The sequence below is a fragment of the Musca vetustissima genome, unplaced genomic scaffold (assembly GCF_032173495.1).
Source record: "Musca vetustissima isolate MV318-11 ecotype Yass unplaced genomic scaffold, APGP_CSIRO_Mvet_v1 utg9425, whole genome shotgun sequence".
In the NCBI taxonomy this organism is placed as follows: domain Eukaryota; kingdom Metazoa; phylum Arthropoda; class Insecta; order Diptera; family Muscidae; genus Musca; species Musca vetustissima.
In genome coordinates this window covers 26,793-35,673 of record NW_026885438.1, presented here as the reverse complement: position 1 = coordinate 35,673, position 8,881 = coordinate 26,793, and positions in this window count along the sequence as shown.

The following is an 8,881-nucleotide window of genomic DNA, read 5'->3' as shown; positions in this document are numbered from 1 at the left end:
AAATAATCAGAGGGTGATTTGTAATTTTGGATTATTTTTTCCATTACAAAATGTTTTCAATCAAAATAAAACCAAATTATCGGCTTAACAACAACAATCGAATTCATTAAATCAAATCGAAAAAAATATATATTAATTCTCCATATTGAATCCGTATTTCAATAAATGTAATTGACAAAAATATTCCGCTTCGAAATGAGGGGAATATTTATGATTTCGTGCTTTTTATTCCAACCATGCGACAAAAAAACAAAAAGCCTTAACTGTAAACATCACATAGGGGAATAACAGATTTTCAATCAATATTACTTTTTGTGTTGGGCTTTTCAATTGTTGTGAAAGGAAAATAAATATATTTTTCCATAGAAAAAGAAAAAAAAACAGCTCGAAGAAAATATGAAATCAAAGGAAGCAACAACAACAATAGAAAGCACGATGTAATGTAAATAAATAATTCCCCATTTGAAGTTCAAAAGCCAATGACACGCAAAGGCCGAGTTCGCCATCATCTCTACTTTTATGATATCCTTAGAGATCCTAGCTGGGAGTGGTGGTAGGATGTGGGAATATATTTGTCATGAGTTTTGTAACAATGTTCAAAGAAAAAATTATTTGTATACTTTATTTAATTACACTAGGAGATTTTAATGCAAAAATCGGAAGGGAAAATATCTTTGGCACCACCGTCGGAAAATTCAGCCTCCATGAAGAAACATTAGACAACGGCATGCGGTTGATTGACTTCACGGCAGCAAAAAACATGGTAATTAGCAGCGCCAGATTCAAGCATATACACAAGGCCACTTGGATTTCTCCCGATCGAATAACGAGAATTCAAATCGATCATGTTGTGACGGAAGGCATTCATTCAGAGTTTTAGACGCCCGATCGATCCGGGGAGCGAATATCGACTCGAACCATTACTTTGTGGCAGCCAAGGTACGCACCCGTCTCAATGTAGCAGCAAAGGTGCGATCTAATGTAAATTTGACGTCGAAAAGCTGCAAACACAACAGATAGCAGAAGCCTATTCCGCTCAACCTAGCCAATTGCTTGACGAAAGCACCCCTTGTCCCGATAATAATATAGAAGCGCAGTGGCAGAGAATTGCCAAAGACCACCATCAAGAAATCCGTGGTACGATCAGGAGTGTCGTAATGCTACTGATATGAAAAACGCAGCGTATAGGGCAACCCTGCGGACAGTAGCAACACGTAATGCGATGGAGAACTATCGTGAGAAAAGGAGAGAGGAGAAACCTATTTTCAGAAAAAAGAAGAAAGGTCAAGAAAAACGTGAGCGTGACCAAATCGAGATGTACAGGAGTCAGAATGAAGCCCGAAAATTCTACCAACGGGTAAAAAGGTTTTGGTGCAGGCACATCCTCCTGTAGAGATAAAGAAAGAAACCTGGTGACAGATACAGACAGCGTGCTGAGGATCTAGAAGGAGCATTTTGAAAAGCTTCTGGTATCAAATAGTAGCAGTGTAGTGGATACCCCAGAACCAATAATAGATGACGGTATAGAGAGTATAACACCTAGCCAAGATGAAGGCAGAAAAGCAATCAATCGGCTGAAGAATAATAAAGCAGCAGGTGCCGATGGAATTACAAGCCGAACTATTCGAGACTGGTAGTCAGATGCTGGTATACACCAGCTAATTAGTACAATTTGGCTAGAAGAATGCATGCCCAATGATTGGAGCCTCAGAATCCTGTGTCCCGTGCACAAAAAAGGAGACAAGACGATATTTGCCAACTATAGAGGAATAAGTCTGTTTCTCATCGCATATAAAGTGCTATCCAGTGTGCTGTATGAACGACTGAAGCCAATGGTCCATGACATTATTGGACTATACCAATGTGGCTTCAGACCTGGTAAATCCACCATTGACCAGGTTTTCATTCTGCGCAAAATCCTGGAAAAACCCCGCGAAAAACACATCGACACATTCTACCTATTCGTCGACTATAAAGCCGCATTCGACAGTCCTATCCGTTCAGAGGTATATAAAGCCATGACTGCGTTTGGCATTCCTGCAAAATCAATTCGGCTACGCAGGATAACTTTAACAGGCACAAGATCAGCAGTTAAAGTAGGAAAGGACCTCTCGGAGCCCTTTTATACCGAGGGATTATTCAGGCAAGATGATAGTTTGTCGTGTGACCTTTTTAACATCCTGCTGGAAAAGGTCGTACGAGAGGCAAAAGTGAACAGAAATGACACTCTGTACACTCAACAACACCAGTTACTTGCGTACGCCGATGACATCGACATAATGGGTCGAACACTGAGAGCGGTAACAGCCACCTTTGAACAAATTGAAAAGGAGTCTGCCAAGGTGGGTCTGGCAGTAAACGGTGAAAAGACCAAACTGATGGTATCAACGAGCAAGACGTCCAGTAGACTCGGACCAATTGTGGAACTTGAGAACTACAGCTTCGAGGTAGTCAAAGATTTTATATACCTTGGTACCGCCATAACTAAAACGAATGACATCAGTTTTGAAATTCGGAGAAGGATAGTGATGGCTAACCGATGCTACTATGGTGTGAGTAAACAACTCAAAATCAAGGCCACCTCCCGCCAGACCAAACTCGCACTCTACAATACGTTGACACTACCCGTGCTATTATATGGATCTGAAGCATGGGTACTTACTCAAGCAGATGAGGCAGCTCTTGGAGTGTTTGAGAGAAAAATTCTCCGAAAGATCTATGGGCCGATCTGCGTTGACGGTGAATAAACTATGAATTGTACCAGCTATTCTCGGACATCGACATTGTTAGACCTATTGAGCTGCAGCGACTACGTTGTCTAGGTCATGTTGTGAGAATGGATGAAGATGCCCGAACCCAGAAGGCTTACAGACAACATTGCCGAAAATGGTCTTTCAAATTGGAAAAACTGTGCAAAAGACCGACGCGTCTGGAAATGTCATGTTTGTATGTCATGAAAAATTTATTGTTTAATAAGTCCACGCCTTTTGTAAGCCTTGAAAAAAAACTATTTTTTTTATAAATCCACACCCCTTGTAGGCCTTGCAGAAAAATATTATTTAATAAATCCACGCCTCAGTTGGCCCTTGAAAAATATTCTTTAATAAATATTTTCCTTAAATAAAAACAAAACATTAAATAAAATGACATTTCACCTATGACCTTGAGCAATGAAGCCAACCACATCATCTTCATTAATTCCCTGAAGGTATCCCAAATGATGTTCCAATTCTCCGACCAAACAGACTAACATCGTGACCATTTGAAATGACAACTTTTACAAACTTATTTGTTATTTATTTATGTATGTGTGTTGTGTCTCCCAAAAAAGGACGAAGTTCATCCTTTAATGGTAATTGATTCCATGTTGAATGATGGCAATGAGACAGTCATTCCATTAAGTTGGATGGTGTATTGCGTCGTGTACCTGTCACTTTGCCACGTCGGAATATCCTGCCGACATAAACCAACGTGTCATCGTTGAAGTCCACAGGTGGTAACGATTGATGGCTGTGATGTTCCATCAACTGGCTGAGTGTATTTTAAGAACAATGCTTCAATGGTTTTTGCACAAGACATGGTAATCCATTTTCATGGTAAAGAATATACGCATCAGCGGGATATTAATCAGGCTTCTGAACTGTTAAAATTCACATTAAATGTTTACAATTCCTTCAATATTTCAAAAATTCACTCTGACCTGATATATCTGCTAACACGAAAAATCCATAATCTGGATATTCATCCACTGATGGCATATTTTGAATATTTTGAGAAGGGCCTACAAGAGGCGTGGATTTATTAAAGAATATTTTGAGAAGGGCCTACAAGAGGCGTGGATTTATTAAAGAATATTTTGAGAAGGGCCTACAAGAGGCGTGGATTTATTAAAGAATATTTTGAGAAGGGCCTACAAGAGGCGTGGATTTATTAAAGAATATTTTGAGAAGGGCCTACAAGAGGCGTGGATTTATTAAAGAATATTTTGAAGGGCCTAAGGGCCTATTTTGAGAAGGGCACAAGAGGCGTGGATTTATTAAAGAATATTTTGAGAAGGGCCTACAAGAGGCGTGGATTTATTAAAGAATATTTTGAGAAGGGCCTACAAGAGGCATGGATTTATTAAAGAATATTTTGAGAAGGGCCTACAAGAGGCGTGGATTTATTAAAGAATATTTTGAGAAGGGCCTACAAGAGGCGTGGATTTATTAAAGAATATTTTGAGAAGGCCTACAAGAGGCGTGGATTTATTAAAGAATATTTTGAGAAGGCCTACAAGAGGCGTGGATTTATTAAAGAATATTTTGAGAAGGCCTACAAGAGGCGTGGATTTATTAAAGAATATTTTGAGAAGGCCTACAAGAGGCGTGTATTTATTAAAGAATATTTTGAGAAGGGCCTACAAGAGGCGTGGATTTATTAAAGAATATTTTGAAAAGGGCCAACTAGGTGTATTTATTAAAGAATATTTTTCAAGGGCCAACTGAGGCGTGGATTTATTAAAGAATATTTTTCAACGGCCAACTGAGGCGTGGATTTATTAAAGAATATTTTTCAAGGGCCAACTGAGGCGTGGATTTATTAAAGAATATTTTTCAAGAGCCAACTGAGGCGTGGATTTATTAAAGAATATTTTTCAAGGGCCAACTGAGGCGTGGATTTGAGGCGTGGATTTATTAAAGAATATTTTTCGAAGGACCTACAAGAGGCGTGGATTTATTAAAGAATATTTTGAGAAGGGCCTACAAGAGGCGTGTATTTATTAAAGAATATTTTGAGAAGGGCCTACAAGAGGCGTGGATTTATTAAAGAATATTTTGAGAAGGGCCTATAAGAGGCGTGGATTTATTAAAGAATATTTTGAGAAGGGTCTACAAGGGGCGTGGATATATTAATGTATATTTTGAGAAGGGCCTACAAGGGGCGTGGATTTATTAAAGAATATTTTGAGAAGGGCCTACAAGAGGCGTGGATTTATTAAAGTATATTTTTCAAGGGCCAACTGAGGCGTGGATTTATTAAAGAATATTTTTCGAAGGACCTACAAGAGGCGTGGATTTATTAAAGAATATTTTGAGAAGGGCCTACAAGAGGCGTGGATTTATTAAAGAATATTTTGAGAAGGGCCTACAAGAGGCGTGGATTTATTAAAGAATATTTTGAGAAGGGCCTATAAGAGGCGTGGATTTATTAAAGAATATTTTGAGAAGGGTCTACAAGAGGCGTGGATATATTAAAGTATATTTTGAGAAGGGCCTACAAGGGGCGTGGATTTATTAAAGAATATTTTGAGAAGGGCCTACAAGAGGCGTGGATTTATTAAAGAATATTTTGAGAAGGGCCTATAAGAGGCGTGGATTTATTAAAGAATATTATTCAAGGGCCAACTGAGGCGTGGATTTATTAAAGAATATTTTTCAAGGGCCAACTGAGGCGTGGATTTATTAAAGAATATTATGAGAAGGGCCTATAAGAGGCGTGGATTTATTAAAGAATATTTTGAGAAGGGCCTACAAGAGGCGTGGATTTATTAAAGAATATTTTGAGAAGGGCCTACAAGAGGCGTGGATTTATTAAAGAATATTTTTTGGTAGGCCTTTGTTAAAATATCCAATTAATTATCCACATCGTTCTTAATCTCAGTGCCACATTTGCAAGTTATCATTGCATCCATATTTGTCCATTAAATGAAATCATTGCTTTGTTTTTGTTATTTTATATAAGTTTTCCATCTTCGGCACATGCAGCCTGAATAATGTACAATTGGTCATGCAATCATAACATATACATCATATTCCTGCACTTATTGCTATGGCCTTGAAAAATGTTTCCATAATTATATGAATAATTATTTGCAATAGCAAAGGAGCCGACCGAGAGAGATCGAGTGAGTGGATATTTATGCACTAGGCGGTGACAGGACATGAATAATAAAGTGAATAATTCAATTGTGTTGTGCACACGAGAGAATCGAAGTGATATACCTGCATACATACACTCAGGGAAAGAAATGCAAAGGGGACAAAAATAATAGAATGAGGAAAAATTATATTTAATAATATTATTAATTAAATGAATTAAATTGAAATCAAAATATAATTGAGTGAATAGGGTGGAGAGGTCCACGAGAGAGGAGAGAACTATTATGAGAAAAAACAATCCTTGAAACATTTTTAAATTCCATTGATTTGGCATTATATATATTCATGTATACCAATGCGTATGTATATTAAAAAAAATACTCCAAGTGCAGTTTCCCTCTCTGCCCCTCCCTCCCCTCTCACTACACCTTCCAAACATTTGTCCACCGTCATCATCATCAGAGAAAATAAAACATTTATTCATTGCTGTTAATTAAGTCATTTGTTTTTCTTTTTGTTGTTGTTGTATCATAATGAGAATAACAACAAACGTAATCAGTTTTGTTTTTTATTTAATTGAAGTTATTTAAGTGTCCCTATTTGGTCCGTCCGTCGGTCTGCCTGCCTGTTCTGCAATCCACTGAGTCTTTGCTCGTCTTTTGCCAGTCAACGTTCTCAAATGGCAAACGAAGCAATTCAATTAATTTTTTTTTATCTTTTGATAAAATTTAATTACACAAAGGAAGGGAGAAAACGAGATGAAGATGGAAAAAGGACGATAAGGACGATGCGTGCATTGCGATTTCGTAATGTTGCAGTATTTTCATTGTTGAAAAATAAAAAAAATACTCAATCAGCCCCGAGGAATGGAATCTTCCCACGAGGTTATGGTGGCAATAAAAATTGGGAAAATTATGGAGATTATCCTCTTTTTCTTCTCAAGAAAAAAAAATCAGTTGAAATACCTTGAAATATTCACTGGGGACTCCATACCTTATATATGGAATTGAAGTCACAATAGAGCTCTCAATATTTAAGCTAGAGCTACGAAACGTTGTCCATACATTTCTACAACTTCTCGGATATTTGATATTAAAAATGAGATCGGTCCTTGTTTTGGTATATTCCCCAAATAACGATACACGTCAAATTTCTCTATTTTGAGGAGTTAAGGCACGTGACTGCAATTTTGAAATAGGGTAGAAAAATCTCTTTTCAAAAATAACAAAAATTAATTCAACTGAGCACGGCTAGGGGTCGAACTTCGGTCGTCTGAACAACTCAAATGTTACCAGACCACTTAACGTTCTGAGCCATTAACACACTTCCAAGACGGTTGCGCAAAAACATGTGTATACCATGGAAGCAATTGTAGGTGTTGTGGATTAATTATCCATCGCTACAACATAAATCTGCTTTGACAAGGACTGTTCCTAGAATGAAGACAAATGTCGAACTTTGAATTTAACTCGCATATGAAAGTTTCGCATCAGGGCGGAATAAATACAAGTTATCAACGTACGACCAACGGCGGAACGCGTCGTATAATGGTGGGTGCGTAGGTTCATCTCCTGGCTTTCCTTTTCATTGCAAAACTTAGATCATTAAGCTCGACTCGAAAGAGTATAAGAGTATATAAATAATCACTTAAAAATATATTAATCCAAGCTTTGGCTTTGCGCGCATTACTGGTACCATAATTTTTCTATATTTTGAGTTCTCATTGGACGTCAAATCTCTCTAATAAAATTTTTCAATATCTGTACACATTTTTGCTATATCTTTCGGTATTTTCAAGGTCCAACCCCAATTTCGTAGTCTGAGAGTCTGTAGTTTGATAGTTCTTCTGGCAGAAATGTATATTGCCATCCATATAAAGGTCTTTATAGATTTTAGAAATTTTCAATATGCCCCACATGGTGTAGAGTATGAAAAGTTCGGCCCTGCCGAATTTAACAACGTTTTTAGTTGTTTAAAAAAGCGCTCGTCCAAAACCATTTAAAGTGTTTTCTTTGCCTCATTTAGCATCTGAAGTGCTTTGATTTGGTACTCGGATAGAAAATCTTCGGACTAAAAGTTTATACTAAGCTCCATTTTCGCTTATTTTTTAACCGAAGAGACGGAAATTTTATTATTTTTTGTGCTCATATAGTTTCTAAGACTTCCATGCATCAAAATGACTATGCGTCCATAGGGAATTCGGAGAAGAGTGGGTATCTTTAGCTGATTGCAGTTCAAAATCCTAATTTCAAAGCTGATGTCATTCGTTTTGTTTATGGCGGTACCAAGGTATATAAAATCTTTCACTACCTCGATGCTGTAGTTCTCAAGTTCTACAGTTGGTCCGAGTCTACTAAAGGTCTTGCGCGTTGATACCATCAGCTTGGTTTTCCCACCATTTACTGCCAGACCCACATTGGCTGACTCCTTCCCAATTTGTTCAAAGGTGGCTTTTACCGCTCTCAAAGTTCGACCCATTATGTCGATGTCATCGGTGTCATCGTAGGCGAGTAACATATGTTGTTTGGTGTACAGAGTGCCATTTCTATTCACATTTGCCTCTCGTATGACCTTTTCCAGCAGGATGTTAAAAAAGTCACACACCAAACTATCACCTTGTCTGAATCCTCCTCCTTTAACTGCTGATCTTGTACCAGTTAACGTTATCCTACATAGCCGAATTAATTTTGCAGGAATGCCAAACGCAGACATTGCTTTAAACACCTCTGAAGGGATATGACTGTCGAACGCGGCTTTTTAGTCGACGAATAGGTGGAATGTGTCTATGTGTTTTTCATGGTTTTTTTCCACGGGTTTCTTGGTGCCTAAATGTTGCTTTTACAGTTATTTGCCGTTGTGCTTCTATACTATTATCGGGACAAGAAGTGTTTTCGTCAAGCAGGTTGGTAAGTTGAGCGGAGTAGGCCTTTGCTGCCTGTTGTGTTTGCAGCTTTTCGACATCGAGTTTCCGTGTTGTGTTAGATCGCACCTTTGTTGCTACATTAAGACGAGTGCTAACC